We start from the raw sequence: 17,212 nt of genomic DNA, 5'->3' as shown, positions 1-17,212 counted from the left end.
GGGTGGGGAGCCAACCACCATCTGTGCCATGGTTTGATTGGGGGTAGGGGTGAGTTCATCTTGGGGGAGGGTTATAAGGTTCCATTCTTAGGGCTTGATTCCAATTCAACTTCTGAAGTGTACTATGTATACAAGGTAATCAGTTTATATAAGTTTAGAACTTTTCCTATGACTCACTCACAAAGTGCTTTTCTCACAGTATCCAGAGGAGGCAGAAAATACAAGTATATCTCTCTCTCTCTCTCTCTCTCAGTCTCTCTTTCTCTCTCTCTCTCACACACACACACACACACACACACACACACACACACACACACACACACACACACACACACACACACACCCCACCTTTGGGGTAGGGTGAATGAGTAGGAATGAGGCAGTTTCTCATTTGGAAAATATGGGGGGAAGGGGATCTTGAGGACAAAACAGTATTTTCCCTTTAGGATCACAGATTTAGAGCTAGAAGGAGCCTACTCTTTAGACAGAGGAGGAAACTGAGGCAGGCAAAGGTTAAAGGAATCTCCCAGGGCCACACAGACAGTAGGTGTTCAAGGCAGTTTCTAGACTCAGGTCTTACTGACTCCAAGGCCAGCACTGTGCCTCCTTACTGACTATAATTAGTGTCCTCTAAGAGCTGAATTGGAGAAGCCATGGGTTCCCTCTCACTGGAAGTCTTTAAGAAAAGGCTCAGCAAGCTTGTCAGGGAACAAGCATTTAATAAGCACGTACTATGTGTCAGGCATTGTGCTAAATGTTTTACACATATTGTCTCATTTGATTCCACAACAACCCTTGGAGACAGATGCTATCATTATCCCCATTTTATAATTGAGAAAACTGAGGCAGAAAGATTAAATGACTTGCTTTATTAAGTGTCTGAGGTTAGATTCGAACTCAGGTCTTCCTAACTCCAGACCCAGGACTCTGAGCATTGTGGTGCCCACTAGCTGTAAGATGTGTGATTAAGTGGATTTTTTTTAGGGATGAATTGGACTACTAGGGTCTTTCCATTCTGGGATAGTTAGTATTTTAAAGTACTTTTTCTGATTTTCCATGCACCCATCAGCGGCCCCTCCCTTTCTGTGATGCCCTGCCTCCTCTAGTAAAATGTGAGGTCTGCAAGGGCGGGTTCTGTGCCATCTTCTGTCTTTGCACATCCAGCTCCTAGCACAGGACTCACTCAGAGGAGGACCTCATTGCACATTTCTTAAACCACATTTACATTTTGTCCCTTCTCTCAGAAGACAGCCCATTTCCCACCAGTCAGCTGGCCAGGCATGTGGGCAATGGCACTGAGTCTGGTCCCCAGGCTCTGAGTCCCTGTGCAGGAAGGAGGCTTTATTCCTTTCTGATTGTTGGCACCCTGGTGGAGAAGGTGGTGATGAGGAAGGTTTCACAAGGAAGTCCTGAGTTGTTATCATGACTATTTCCATCTGACAAGTGGATAAGCTGAGAGTCAGAGCCATGGAGTTGCCAAGTGTCTGACTGTCTCTCCAATTGCTGTTGAAAGGGAGGGGAAAGAGGCATGTGATGGATGGCAATGACCTTGAGTGCTGGCAAGCTTCACCACCAGGCACCTGAAGGGGTTTGGTGATATAATAAACAAGAGTAATGAACTTCTGTTGACATCAACGGCAGTTTTCTCTTTACAGCTCTGCAAGGGAGGTAGAGTAAGGACTCTTGTCCCCATTTGACAGATGAGGACACTGAGGCTCAGGTGACCCAGCTGCCTGGGAGCCAGGCTTCCATACCAAAGGGCCACGACTTTTCTACTACACTCTGCCTCAAATACGCACTCAAAGACAACTAGTTTCATGGGAGAGCTGAATATAAAACACTAAGTATTTCCAACTACTCTGTCCTGCCACCCTGAGGATCACTGCTAAGCAAGAGTCAGGTGAGAGGCAATGGGAGAGGAGAACCTAGCTTCTAGTGGGAAGCAGCTTGGAACCCAGAAGACTACAAAATCCAAGAGACTGGAACAATGAATTGGGCCAAAAAACAGAGAAGAATCAAAAGAGAAAGGCCATAAGAAAAGACAGCAGGGCTAAACCTAGGACACTCCTAGAGAAAACTGCCCACCATGAGACCAGCATCAAAGTGAGGGATGTGGGAAGGGGGGACAAGCCTTGGAGCAGCAGGAGGAAATAAAAGCCTCGCTGAGCCAGAAGACCTCTCCCCCATGTTCTTGACTTCTCTAGCAAAATGCTCATTCTAGGTGGCATCTTTTCTAGGGTTCTTGGGAGCTACGGGAGGAGTAAGAAAGACCACAGCAGGATCGCAGGGTGCTACGAGGGTCACGGCAAGCCCTTTCAGCTCTGTGGGGCTAGGACTAGGCAAATCCCAACAAAAATAATAAATAAATAGGCTGATGCATATGCAGGAGAGGGTCCCACCCCTCAGTCCTCCTCCAAAGTGAGCTGTGACTGCCATCTTTCCCAAGTCCATTCCTACTGGGGTCAGCACATCCTTCGGCTCTACAGTGCAAGGGCCTCAAGCTGACCTCTGCCCCCCTGCTGGCCAGGATGTTATTCTTGGCTTGGAGCACGGGAACAATTCCTTCTGGTTTGGCCTGCCCAACCAAGCTCCAAGAGTCTGTTCTGTACTCTAAACAGCAGTGAGATGTTTACAAGTACACAGACACCACCTGCTCCAACCCAGCCCTGACCGAAAGAACCTCAGGTTCTTCCTCCTGTTCCCCCTTCCATATTTTCTTTCCCCTGGGGGGCACCCAGGGAAAAGTCTGGGCTCTGGGAAGGAACCAGTGGTCAATTACATCATTATCAACAGGCTATTATGGCATGGTAGTAAGTGTTGGACCCAGAGCCAGGAAAATGCATGAGTTCAAATTAGCTGTGAGATCCTGGGCAAATCACTTCCCTCAGTCTCAGTTTCCCCATCTGTAAAACAGAAATAATGACAAAAACCCCAAAACACCTTAAAGGGCTGTTAACAACCCAGTGGAATAGGTATTATTATTGTCCTCATTTTACAGATGAGGAAACTGAGGCAAACTGATGCAATAATCTGTCCAGGGTCACATAGCTAGTAAGTGTCTGAGGTGGACTTTGAACTTGGGTATTCCTGACTGACAATCTAACACTCTATCCCCACTACACTACCTAGCAGAATAGCTGGTTATTATGAGGATCAGATAAGATACCTAAAGAACTTTCTAAGCCTTAAAGCAGTACCCAAATGCACACCATCATCATTCCTTGTGTCCTCTCACTGGTTTGCTGATTCCCAGACCTACAGTCTCATTGGGCCACCAGAAAGACTCAGTCCTAGCACTTGGCCTCTGACCTCTGAGGACTGGCCAGTTGTCTGGAAGGGGTCAAGGGGATTCCTGAAGCTAATGGCTACAGTGTTTCCTAGGAAAAGACTCCCTTCCCCCGCCCTCCCCCCTACCTCACCAGGGCAGAGGCTTATACATCTATCTAGTACAGGCTTCTCAGTAATTCATCACCAGATGCTAACTAGGATACAATCCTGGACAGTCACTCTTATTAATACAGGAACTATCAGGCCTAAAACACTTACTGAATATAAGGATGGACTCAGAGCTGAAAGGGAAGGCTCAAGTCAGACAGTCCAACTTCTGACTTTATAAATAAGGAAACTGAGGCCCCAAAAGTCAAGTCTCTTCCAAAATTGGAACTTCACCATTGGACTCTTGGTTGGGTACCACACAATGCTGCTCCACCATCTGAACAAAACAAAATGACATGTCCAAGCTGCCTGGCTGCTTGACCAATGGAAAGTCACTGGGGTCCTACTGTAAGACATCTAGCCACCATAGAGAATTCAGTAAAGATAAATAGACCCTATGGAAAGGGATTTCATTACTGGAAGTACCAGAGAGATTTCATGACAGTTCAGTTCCACGTGTGTAGGCATATGGTGATTTGCCAGCAGGCCAGGGGAATTTGGGCCAATTCTCAGGCTTGGGGTGGGAGGGTGTCCCACTAATTTGGGTCTCCTGAGTTCCCCAAAATAGAGGTGATGGGTCTTTCCACAGGGAACCTACTCTTCAGCTAATAAGATAATTCCATCTTCTAGCCTGTCAATCACCCAAATTTTCATTTGCAATCAATTACACACTCAAGTCTTCTCTCTAACCTAGGCATTTTTCAACCATCTCACAGTCGCTGCTATAATCTGGCCTTGTTTTACCTCCATCAGACACTGGAGCCTATTGAACAACATAGACTTAAGTTCTGTCCTTCTAGGTCCCCATCTATGTGTGCTTATTTGCAAAATAAAACAACACATATCCTTTTCTGCTATTACTTTGGGGACAGAGGAGCAGTTGCAGAAAAGAAACACTCTCTTCCTGATATCAGGTATTTCCCCCAGTAGCATGAAACTAACCAGAGACCACATGGCAATACAATAGTAAACAACCTCAGGTAAAACTCAATATCCTAAAATTCACAATTTACAAAATCAAGGAAGTGATCTGATACATCCCAGCTAAAGTGATTGTTGGCAGAACTGCCAGGTGGCCTAGGCTGACTCTATATTTCAGCAAATATATACTTCCCTACACATTTATTTTGTGTGTCTGCCCATTTGGTTCTTAAGTTTCAATGTGGCTTTTCTTTTGTTTCTTCTTCCCTTTGGTCCAGATCAAAGGGTCTATAAATGCCAGGAAAGCGGACCTGAGCAAAGAGAAGCAAATGAGCCAACTATAAAAACTAGGGAGAGGAGGAAGAGAAAGACTATACAAGCATAAGAAAAGATGAAGGAGATTAAACCTACTTTCTCTTCCCCCCCAAAAAATTATATTTTTTCCAATTACATGTAAAAAAAATTTCCAGCATTCACTTAAAAAAAAATTTTCAGTTCCAAATTTTTCTTCCAACCCTCCCTTCCTTCTTCCCTCCCTGAGAAGGCAAGCAATTTGATACAGATTATACACATGGGTAAAACATTTCCATAATCCCCATGTTGCAAAAGAAAAATACAGACCAAAAAAAAGTTTTGTTTTTTTAAAGTATGGATTGATTTGCATTCAGACTCCACCCATTTATTCTGGGGAATTGGACAGCATTTTTCACCATTGTAGGTCCTTCAGAATTGTCTTGGATCATAGCACTGCTGAGTCATTTACAGTTGATCATCGTACAATATTGCTATTGCCGGGTACAATATTGCTGTTGCCGGGTACAACGTTCTTCTGGTTCTGCTCACTTCAGTTTGCCTCAGGTCAAATAAGTCTTTCCGAAACCATCCTGCTGGTCATTTCTTATAGCACAATAGTATTCCATCATAATCATATACCACAACTTGTCTAGTCATTTCCCAATTGATGGACATTCACACAGTTTCCAATTCTTTGCCTCCACAAAAAGAGCTGCTATAAATATTTTTAGATACATAGGTCCTTTTACTTTTTCTTTGATCTTTTTGGGATACAGAACTAGTAGGGGTATTGCTAGGTCAAAGGGTATGCACAATTTTATAGCCCCTTTGGGGATAATTCCAAATTGCTCTCCAGAATGGCTGGATCAGCTCACAAGTCCACTAACAGTCAAGCTTATTTTCTCATAAGTGATATGCATGCATGAGGAGAATACAGAAACAAAGAGGAAGGGGTAGGAGGAGCGGTCATTGGATGAACCCTCCCTCTCCTCTGAAACAAACAATGAAGGGTAGAACACACATAAGAACACAGAGTTTGATATAAAAATGTGAAGGTCTAACTAAACAAGGGGGTTATTGCGCTGAGAAGAATGGTAACACCAAGGAGAGCTCCTGATCATGAAGCGGGGAGATAGAAAGGGGAGGGAGAAGGAAGATGAAAACTATAATCTTAGAAAACAGGCTAAACAAACTGATGTATCAATGTGATGAACCCAATGAAAGAAAATATTTCAGGGGCTCCTAGGTGGTAGATGCAGAAGGAGGGCAGAACCATGAGAATAATTTATACAATGACAACAATGCTGTAAAGATAAAAAGGGCTTAAGAACTCTGATAAAAGCAATCATCAACCCAACCGTCCCTCCCTCTCTGAAGGCCCTTTGGTAAAAAATAACACCCACCTTCTGAGAGACAAGGGATGGACAGAACAGGCAAAAAGAAACACCTTTTCTTTGACTTGGCCGCTCTGTGACTGGTTTTGCTTTGACTATGCTCATCTCTTACAAGGGTTTTTTCTTTCTTTCTTGCAGTTAATTGGGCAAGGGTAGAGGTTAGCAATAGTGGTGCTCCCCCAAAAGAGGACCATTTTTAAAATGCATAGAACTCTTCAAGAGAAAACAAGGACAAGTAGTAGTTTTGAAAGTATAGATCAGATATCTTGCTGTTTGGGTGTGGGAGAGGGGAGAGAAAAAATCTGGAACTCAAAATCTTATAAAAAGTGAATGTTGAAAACTATCTTTACATGTAATTGGAAAAAAATACTATTTACAATAAAAAAGAAAGTAAAGTGTAGAATTTTATAGTCTTTTAAAAAGCTTGAAATGGAGATTCAGTTTCATATAGAATCTTTTTATATTCTGGGAATGCTTTCTTTTTTGGTGTGTAAGTTCAGAATAAAAAAATGAAAAAGATAAACTGGGAAGAGGTTTAATAGACTTTTCATTTTGCTATATTAAGATGTCACATTTTTCTACTTGACCTTTGCACCATTATGGAAAAGATAAAAATAACTTTAGTAACTTTGCATTCATATTTTGTCATTTATTTTTAGTAAGAGTTTATTTTGAAATTGAGTTTCTTTTTTCAGTTATGTGTGATTTTTTTATTTCAAAAATTTGCTGGGTTTGTATGTGCTTCCATTATGCCTAGGAGCTAAGTTGCTTACACACACACACACACACACACACACACACACACACACACACACACACACACACAATGGAAGAAGGGAAAAGAAATAGAAAAAAAATACTGAGTTATGCTCTGGAAATAATTTGTTCTCTGGCAATTTGCCATAGTTATTAGCAGCATAAATCCCTTTCAAAGCAACTAAAGAGATGTGTGAACAGTGCTTAACTCCTCCACTTACTTCCAACATACAGGATTTAATTAAATAGCTCTACCTCTTCAAGTGCTCTTACAAGCCTTCAGCGTGAAAAGGGTTCAAGACCACTACTGCTGACATCTATAAGCCAGTAGGGGAGAAATTATGGAAGAAAAACATGAATGTTCTTTTTCAAAACTGGAAGGAGAGAAAAAGAAATATGTATGTTGTAGACTACAAGGAATCAAACACCACATGCACCCACAACACTCCCAAGGATGGCCTCAGCAACAGAGATGCTCCCAAATGCAGTTCCTACCTGATTTTAATGTGTCAATGTGTTAATAAGAAAAGAAATACAGAAATGTGTGTTGTTTTCTAAATCAATGTGTGATCTACAGGGGTCCTTACATATTGTTTAGTGTACCTGTTTCTGAGTTTTGTACCAATGGTCTGATAGAGAAGACATGACTTTGAATCCAGCCTTGGACACTTAATAGCTGTGTGACCTTGGGCAAGTCACTTAACTGCTCTATGCCACAATTTCCTCAACTGTAAAATGGGGATGAAAATAATAACACCTACCTCAGGGAATTGTTGAATCAAATGAGTTACCATCTGAGTATACATTGCACAGAATTCACTAAAGGAGATATACACATGCATTCTAAATTAAATATGAAATTTTTAGTTCCAGCTAAACTTTGCATTTATAGAAACTATTATTATAACTACCATTTCCAGCTATTGTAGACTTTCTAAGAGGTTTTTTAAAAAGAGAATACTGAGACAAAGCATGGACATTTTTATATTAAAAGGCCAATTTCTGGAAAATTTTGACTAAATCTATCTGGCCAATTCAGAAGCTCAGACAGATTGGAAAAGTAATCATAGATCCTGAACCTTTCTGTCCCATACCCCACCAAAAAAAAAAAAAGCTCAGATTTACTTTTGGAATGGGGATAACTCCAAGAAAAGTTAGAGAAAGATTTGCTACACTTTCCATATAACTATAATAACTCCATAGCTCACCTGAACCACATACAATAACCTTGATTATTTAACTAACCAATAACTGTTAAATCTCAGTGATTGCTTGTTGTCTAGATTCCTAGTTCATTTTTCACCATGGTCCATGGATCAACCATAACCAAATCCTCGAACTCTGAAACACAAATTTAGAAAGGCTGTGAATGATGTCTGATCTTGACCTCATCATCATAGATAACAATAAGTATTACACAGTCCTATTGCGTTTATTTCATTTGGATTCAGCTGATTCCAATCAACTTTTCCTGTTAGGGATTGTCTCTGTTCATATGATTTATTTGTTTTACTTACTAACAAAAGACAAGTCAGTTTCACTTGACTTATATCAGAATTCTATTCTCTTTTACTTTCTGATTGTTTCACAAAAAAAACAAAAAACAAACAGAGGCAACGAAAATATTTTGATTCCTCCTCGGTTTATTTTGGGGACCTCTGTAGCTGTGACAAATATCCACACAATATTTATTCAACTCATAAATCCACATGGCCAAATAGGCAAACATAAGCTATCTAATGACCCAGACATTCCAGACCTTTCCTCCCCCTATATGCTAAATGTCTAGGTCAGCCCTTTTCTTGATAATAAACCAACTGAAATTTGTTTCCCAAGTGATAATTAGCATAATGCCCCATATTAGCCTTAAAAATATAGGAATGTACTACTAACAGCTGAAAACTCACCCAGCATAGATCCTTTATGATACCACAACTCTATAAATAATTGATTTGATTTGAAAAACAATAATGGCAGGACATAATACTAACTACCACGCTTCCATATTTTAGCAACCAAGGAGGGAATGAGGAAGGACAGTCAGAGGAAAACACCCTCCACCCAGCAAACTCTGAGCTCACAGCCCAGTCCTCATAAAACCCCATCAGAAGACAAGGAAACTTCAAATGTGAAGCCCTTCCAAATCTCCATCAGAAACCTCCTGGCCAGATAACCACTAAGAAAAAGTGAATGAATACCCTATAAATCAAACAGCAACAATTTTGAAGTTAAGGAATTTTCCATCTATTATATTAAGCATTGGAAAAGCATTAAAGGCGAGGAAAAAAAAGCTAACCTCTAGGAAGGGATTAAAATCCCACTGGGAACCAGGAGAATTGGGAGCACAAAGCAAAGACTTCCCAAGTGGGCCGGCTCAGCAGAGTCCAAAAGCCTGGCGAGTTAGAGGCCAAGCGTTAATTGAGCCATTCAGCCGGGAAAGGCCTCGGTGTTAATGACTTCCTACAGGAGGAAGTGAAGGACTGGGGTTTATCAGCCCTCTAGCAGCCATGTGTGACTGGCCCAGCCAGGGAAGAGCACGTCTGCGCCGCCTGACGTCATCCCTGGTGAGTGACCACTGCTAACGAGGGGAAGATGAGGGCACAAACTGTTCTCTTCCTGGCAAACCCAGCAGACACTCCCTTCGCCAGGGCCAGCCCCACACGGCCCAAGTACAGCATTGCCAGGATGGCTGCACCTGGAAGGAATGTGGAGCCCTTCCGGCCCTCAGGACCTCAAAGCACACTGAAGATACAAATGTTTCCCACTTCGATGCTTTTGTAACAGAAGCAGGGGGAGGTTTTCGACCAATGTCCTAGAAATTATACAATGTATTTTTAAATGCTTAGCAAAACCGTAAAAAGCTCCTCCTTAATCCTTGACCCTCCAGAGTCTCTCTCTGTCTCTGTCTCTGCGCCTTTGTCTGTCTGTCTCTGTGCCTTTGTCTGTCTGTCTCTGTCTCTAGTCTGTCTCTGTGTCTGTCTGTCTCTCTCTCAGATCAGCAACTTGCCTGTAGATTCCACAACTGGAAAGTATAAAAGGCATTCTCCAGCTTTTGTCTGCTCCAGACCAAAAGGATAAGCATCTCTTTTCAGGAATACAGATCTTCTTATAAACCACACAAAACACATCACACACACACACACACACACACACACATACACACACACACACACAGGAATGGAAAGGCCTGCATCTAACCATGTACATTACTTGTTAACAAGTTCTTCAACTCTTTAAAATCCACAAAAGACCATTTGCAAACCTATGAAGAGTTAGAATCTTGGCTCCTTTAAAGCTTCACTGTAACCCTTCTTCATTCATTGCAGTGCCCCATTTCTCAGTTCCAGTTAAGCAGCACCAAGTGCTTCCTTGCAGGAGCAAGACAATAAATTCTAGCAGCTCCTAGGCCCACCCTGGGGCAGCATAAGTATTCTTTAATCAGAGCTTTGTCAACTAACACTGCGGATATGGGAACTTCCCAGGAGACATGCCTTGTCGATAGGAGGACATCTTCCTGTCGGAATAAGCACAGCCTGTATTACATTCAGCTCAATATTCCCTTGGACAATAGGCAGTCTCTCAGGGAATGCTGTCCACAGGGGACATTTTGAAAAATGTGCACTCTCTCTTAAAGGCTAAATCTAATGGTCTTTTTATAATCATCCTTCTTGTCCTCTCTGCTTTGGCCACCATGGAACTCCTTTATCTTCCTGGATATTTTTCTCTGGGTTTTTGGTGACACCACTTTCTGTCTCCTTTGCTGGCTCAGCATCTGTATCACACCCTCTAACTGGATATACCCATGATCATGTCCTGGGCCTTCTTCTCTTCCTACACTTTCTCTCTTTGTAGCTGCATTAGCTCTCAACAATATAATCATCATCACTGCGAAAATTACTCACAATTCCAACCCTATTCTCTCTGACTTTAGACCTTGCATTCCCAACTAACCATCTATTGAATATTTTAAATTAGATGTCCTGGAAACATTTCAAACCCAACATGTACAAAATAGAACTCATGATCCCCATCCCCAAACTCACCTCTCATCCAAACTTTCCTACTTTCTTTATTATGAGTTCTGCTCTCTCTCTCTCCTCTCTCTCTCTCTCTCTCTCTCTCTCTCTCTCTCTCTCTCTCTCTCTCTCTCTCTCATAGAGATAGTGACTGAAGGCACCACTATTTTTCCAGTTTCTACAATTGACGTCCTGGGCATTATCCTTGAATCCTCCCTCTCCCTCACCACTTCCCATAACCCAGTCAGTGTTCATCTTGCCCTTTCTACCTTTACAACATCTCTCACTTCTGACCCCTTCTCTCCACTCACGAACCCACCCTAGTTCAGGCCCTCCTCACATCTTACCTACATTATTGCATCAGCCTCCAAACTGGCTGCCTTGTTTCAGGTCTCTCTCTGTTCCACTTTGTCCTTATCAGAGCAGCCAAAATGATTTTCCTTAATAGTAGATCTGTCCCTGTCACTACCAAACTCAATAAACTCTTATGGTTCCCATTGCTTCTGGAATCAAATATAAACTCCTCTTTGTTTTTAAAACCCTTAGAAACCAGGCTCTAAGTTATCTTTCCAGCCTCACTGTATATGACTTCCCCTTCCTACACAGCAATCCAGTCAAAATGGCCTTCCCTGACACTATCTCCACCCTCATGCCTTTACCCTGGCTGTTCACTCCTCATTCATGGAAATCACTTCCTTCTCACCTGTGCCTCACACCTGTGCTTCCTTCCAGGGCAGCCCAAGTAGCACCTTCTACATGAAGTCTTCCCTGACGACTTCCCCACCCCTAATTACCCTCCTTCCCTTCCTATCTTATATTTATTGATATTTATTCTCTTCATATTGATTTGTATGTACTTACATATGTAACTTGTTGACTTCTTCATTAAAATGTAAGTTCCTCAAGAGTAGAAACTGCTTAATTATTTGACTTAATACATAGTAGGCACTTTAAAATGCTTGTTAATCGACTGAAGGCCAAAGACAGAAACTCAGCTAAAGAAAGAGCTGTTATTTTGGAAAAACTAAAGAAAAAAATGAGGTTTTTTTATTTTCCTAAGTGTTTGTGGAATACACACAATCCTACAGAAATGTTGTTCTTTGCTACCTAGATAGACATCGATGGCAACAAAAATGGCTCCTCAAAAACTTTCAGACTTGGAATGCAGCCAGAAGACATTTGGTTTAAAAACAGCGTGAAGGCTTTTGGAAATTCCCATGCATTTCAGTAATGTATATTCATTTCTGTGACCACCTAAGCAAACTCCAAAGTTCTACTTCCTCAGTGGGCACAAGATCCTGTGTGTTTGGTTTGTTGTGAACTCAGAGCTTTCTGAGGAAGGTGAATCGAAGTTACCAGAGAGATTTCTGAAAGATCATATAACATTTATGAGACCCTAAGCCTTTCTCTGAGTGAAGTCTGTTCAACACCATTTTCCTTTAACAATTTCCCCTCTGGCTCAAGTTTCAAGACTTGGCAGAGGTTAGAAAGGGCTTCCAAGCTCAGACAAAATGTGCTTCAAGTGAAGTGGGTCCTAGAGAGATTGAACTATAGGAAAACGGTGATCTCACCCAAGTCACTAGGAGACAGGTTCATCATCCAACCAGTCCCCACTTTTTGCCAGGAATCTACAATATTAAGATTAAAGAGTGACTGCTGGGAAGGAGCTGTACTAAAGGATTATTGAAGTATCTTTTAGCTCCAGGATTTTCCTAAGATAGAGAATACTTTATTTTACACGAGTTGTTTCTCTCTCTCTCTCTCTCTCTCTCTCTCTCTCTCTCTCTCTCCCTCCCTCCCTCCCTCCCTTTTTTTCCAGGCACAGATAGATAGTGACTGAATTTTAGGCTAGAAAGGAATGCTATGAGGCAACTTCTTTTGCTTGCATGCCTGTGGAATTTTAAAGAGTCTGTATATAAATTGCATTTTTCAGTTCTGTATGGAAACTCAAGTAAAACTTTGAAAAAGGTCTTCTTTCCCCTTTGGTCACTACAGATTAAACATCTCTCCAGGAAAGAATGGGCTCTCTCCTTTGGAGGGCAGCCCTGAAGCTGAGAAATTACTTGGGTATTTACATGCCTGAAGAACTTTCTATCAGATGGTATTCGAAGGAGCTAAGCAAGGGGTATGCAACTATTACCTTACAACTAGGTGGCAGAGTGGATAGAGTGCTGGACTTGGAGTCAGAAAGCCATGAATTCAAATCCTGCTTCAGACACACTATGTGACCCTAGGCAGGTCACTTAACTTCTGCTTGCCTCAGTTTCCTTATCTGTAAAATGAGGATAATAGTATCTCCCTCACAGGGTTTTCGTGAAGATTAAATGAGAGAGAGATCTGTAAAGGCCACTAGGCATATAAATGTAGCTATTATTATCATGACGTGCTTCCCCCACAGGTGATAGGTATGCTTAATTTAATTTCGTATATTAATCCATTGGAATCAGAAAGATAAGATAATAAAAACTATAATTCATGCTATTATTGTCACATAGAATGTAGAAGAGGGTCTGAAAACAAAACTTCTAGACCAAGTGAAATTTTAAACCATGACACACGCATAGTGAAATCCTTCCTTTTTTTTTCTTTTCTGAAATATATTCTGGCAGCATAGAATTCTATATCATGATTCTTATTATTTACTGTAACAAATACAAACAGAGGAAGGCTTCCAAAGTGTTGGATGGCTGGGTTGTTTTTTGGCTAATTTATCACAAGACAGGGACCAGACTCACACAGCATGGGAAGGTATTACAATGTACACTGGCAAAAATCTCCAACTGGTGAAATCACTGATCCATGAGAAGTCCTGAATTAAGTATTGTAATTACAAGGGGTTTTAGTGATTTGGCTTAAATTATTCCTTCTAACAGCCTATTAGGAAACAAATGAGCCCAGAGGCTTAGAGAAGTCGAGACAAAATGCCCACAGCCCTAGGGGAAGTCAGCAATTCCTATGATGTACCCACTGACTCATCACTACCATTTCCCACAAGACCCTGCGCTTCCCTTGGAAATGGTCCTTTAAAGAGTAAACACACAAGATTTCTACTGGCTTTGGCGCCTTAACAGAGATCTTGGCACAAAGTGATCTATTTCTATTTAACATTATAATATGTAGTCTGAAGCATTCTTTTCAATCTACCTCATCATAATACCTCACACTTATATAGTACTTTCCTCACAACCCAGTAAACTCAGTAGTATAAGAATTATGTTCAACTACATCAAGGGTTCTTAACCTGGGTTCCATGAACTTGTTTTTTTTAAAACATTTTGATAACTATATTTCAGTATAATTATCCTCTGTAACCCTATGTATTTTATGCATTTAAAAACATTATTTTGAAAAAGAGTCCGTCATTACCATTAATAAGGGTCAATCTACCATTAATCAAAAATCATTTTGAGAACAGCTTCATCGAACTGCCAAAGAGGTCCATGACACTGAAAAAGGTTAAAACCTGCTAAGACCTGTATTAGCGTAATAATTCAAGAAACATCTATATTCTCAGCTAAATACAAACACAGTGCTACTATTAGATAGGTTCAGTCTATGACAATATCACTGGAGAAAAAGTTTTTTTAAAAAGTGTCTTTCTGTGACTTTAATAAGAATATATCGTCATCAGTACTGACAACAAGGACTTTTCTTGAAAGGAGGTAAATGAGTCATTTTAAGAACTCACCTGTATGTAACTCATTCATTCAGGCTCACTTATCTTGAGCCTTGGACCTAAGAAATCTCCAAAGCCTAATGAATAAAAGAATCTTTCCCATGAACAAAGCTTCCCTAATCCCCAGGACCCCTGGACATCTCCCAAGATCTACTGGGAGTCTTTTTCTAATTGAAATGTGAAAATGCTGCCATCTCAGGCCGATTCCCATTTAAGATGATGAGTATGGGCCTTGGAAGCTGAGTCAAATAACACAGAGCTTAGAGACCACACTAACCTATGAATGAACAGCTCAGTTTATCCCTGATTACTTACTGATTAGGAAGGACAGAAAGCTGGTGGATTCTCCAATGAACAGGGGGAATTCTCCTGTTGTTCAACAACAGAGGGAATTTTCCATAGAAATGCAGAAGAGCATGGGAGAGAGGGTGCCACTCACTTATAAAGTGCCTACTAAACACAGGGCACTGTGTTCGGCACTGAGGATCAACGTGAGAAAAGTAATGACGCACCCACCACAAAGGAGTTTAAAATTAAAATCATGGGAGAAGAAAGAAAGGTAAATCAGGTACACAAATAATTAAAAACACTTTAAAACGTGACTAAGGCAGAGAAGAGTAGGCACATGAGACGAATGAGAGATTTAGGGCAGCCTCCCTTCTAGCTAGGAGAACCAAGGAAAGTGCCTAGAAGGAAAGGCACACTGAAGGAATCCATAGCCAAAATCCAATTTTCTGAATTCAAATCTGAACAGCAGACTGACTTCCATTTCCTCTGTAAAAAGAGGTCTATCACAAAGTTCCAGGAGCTTTAAAAATCGGAAGGGTCCAATATTACTATGCCCATTCTAAAACAATGTAGCCACATTTTCCATTTTCTTTTTAGAAAGAAGAATTCAACTCTATGGGCTAGGTGGCACAGTAGATGGAGTACCAGGTCTGGAGTCAGGAAGGCTCATCTCCCTGAGTTCAAATCTGCCCTCAGACATTTACTAGCTGAGTGAGCCTGAGTAAGTCACTTAACCCTGTTTGCCTCAGTTTCCTCATCTGTAAAATGAACTGGAGAAGGAAATGGTAAACCACTCCAGGATCTTTGCCAAATAAACTCGACATGGAGTCAGAAGGAGTCAGACACAATTGAACAACAACAAATGAAATCTTTTACCTTCCCCACTTTCAAAGTGATCAGTGCCTTTCTAGGATTCAATCTCATATATTAATGTCGCTATATCTATTATACATACCAGTGTCCTAGTGTGTACAATATTTGTAAACAACAGGATTCTAGCTTCCAAAAGGGATTTTATCTGCAGTTTTAACTACTAATAGTGACATTAATAAGAATTCTTAACATTTCTTCCTCTTCCCTCTCTGGATGATCTCGGTACAAATTGTTTTGTGTCTGCAACATAACCACTTCTGGAGTGATGGGGTGACAGTCAGCACAAGACATGTGAGGCTGTGGGAAAAGGGATGTTTCTGGCTAAAAGAGCCAGAACAAAACCCCTGCCCTTGGGAAAAGTGCCAAAGAGTTCATGTCCACACAGGGCAAGTTAAGCCTTTAGAATTTTCAACTGGAAGAACATAAACCACAATATGGAATGATAATAGCATCCCGGAAGGGAACCCTATAAAGTTTCAAAACAAACTTCTTCATAACTCCATTTTCACTCAGTCATAACATTTCACACTGAGCATCTATCCAAAGGTAATTTTTTAAGGGGAGTTGAGGGAGATTTGAGCTAACTTGGCTCAGGAATTTTACACTATACAAGAAAAGAAAACTGAGATTTCAAGTAAAAATTTTCTTTGGAGCCTTTAAACATAAATTAAAAGTGATTTTGTCAGAGACAACTTGAAAATTAAAAACAATTAAAACATTAAATTTTTTTTATAGTTTTTCCCCCCAAGCCATAAAATATGTATTAGTTATAAAAAGTAGCTGAAATCTTTGGTTTCAAATATTAGTTTCACATATGAATAGTAATGAGAATGTAGTTATGTACTGGTATTCTATTAATCATAGCAGGATCTTAGCATATTTACAAGGTTTGAGGCAGCTATAACTATCAGAGCTCCCTAGACATTCAAATCTCTTCAGAATACTAGTTAAATTTCACTGATTTAATGGTTTATTTCATTAAGGTAATTCTCTTAAAGTGAAAAGAGGGTGATAGTTTGGAATAAAAGGATCTCAGTTCTAATCCAGGCTCAGCTATTTATGACCTTGGGCAATTTGATTAATTTGTTCTTGCACCATTTTCCTCATCCTAGAAGGCCCCTCTAAGACACCTTCCAATTCTAACAATCACTGGGTTCTAAGGTTTGTCACAGCCCATGTTCAAAGGGCCAGTGACAGAACCTAGGGAAAGAGGCCCACATAGCACTGATTTGGGCTCCTTGGGTATTAAACAGAGAAAAGAAGGTCAAACTTGGGTGGTCCAGTTAACATTTAATTCTTGTCAATTTCATAGTTCTAAATTTTTGGTAAATATCCCATAATAAGGTTATGGATTTCAGTTCACTCTGCAGAAAAGTAAAATTTAAGACTTAAATGTTCTCATGAGAATGGAGGTTAGTGTTGGTATGCAAACTTCTAGATTTGCCTGTGTTGTTTAAATTTGCAACTCTGCCTGCCTGTATTTATATATAAATTCAACAGGGTCATCTAGGTGACACAGTGCACACAGCCAGCCCTGGAGCCAGGAGGACTTGACTTCC

General features: G+C 40.8%; 1 protein-coding gene across 3 annotated transcripts in view; it reads right to left on the bottom strand.

The window, feature by feature from the left end:
- The window catches only part of PTPN9 (protein tyrosine phosphatase non-receptor type 9), a 68,457-nt gene that overhangs the window by 46,085 nt on the left and 5,160 nt on the right, over positions 1 to 17,212 (bottom strand). The gene's annotated exons all lie outside the window — the stretch shown is intronic.

This window comes from Notamacropus eugenii, chromosome 1 (genome assembly GCF_028372415.1).
Source record: "Notamacropus eugenii isolate mMacEug1 chromosome 1, mMacEug1.pri_v2, whole genome shotgun sequence".
Taxonomy (NCBI): domain Eukaryota; kingdom Metazoa; phylum Chordata; class Mammalia; order Diprotodontia; family Macropodidae; genus Notamacropus; species Notamacropus eugenii.
This window is presented reverse-complemented; position numbering and strand designations above follow the sequence as displayed.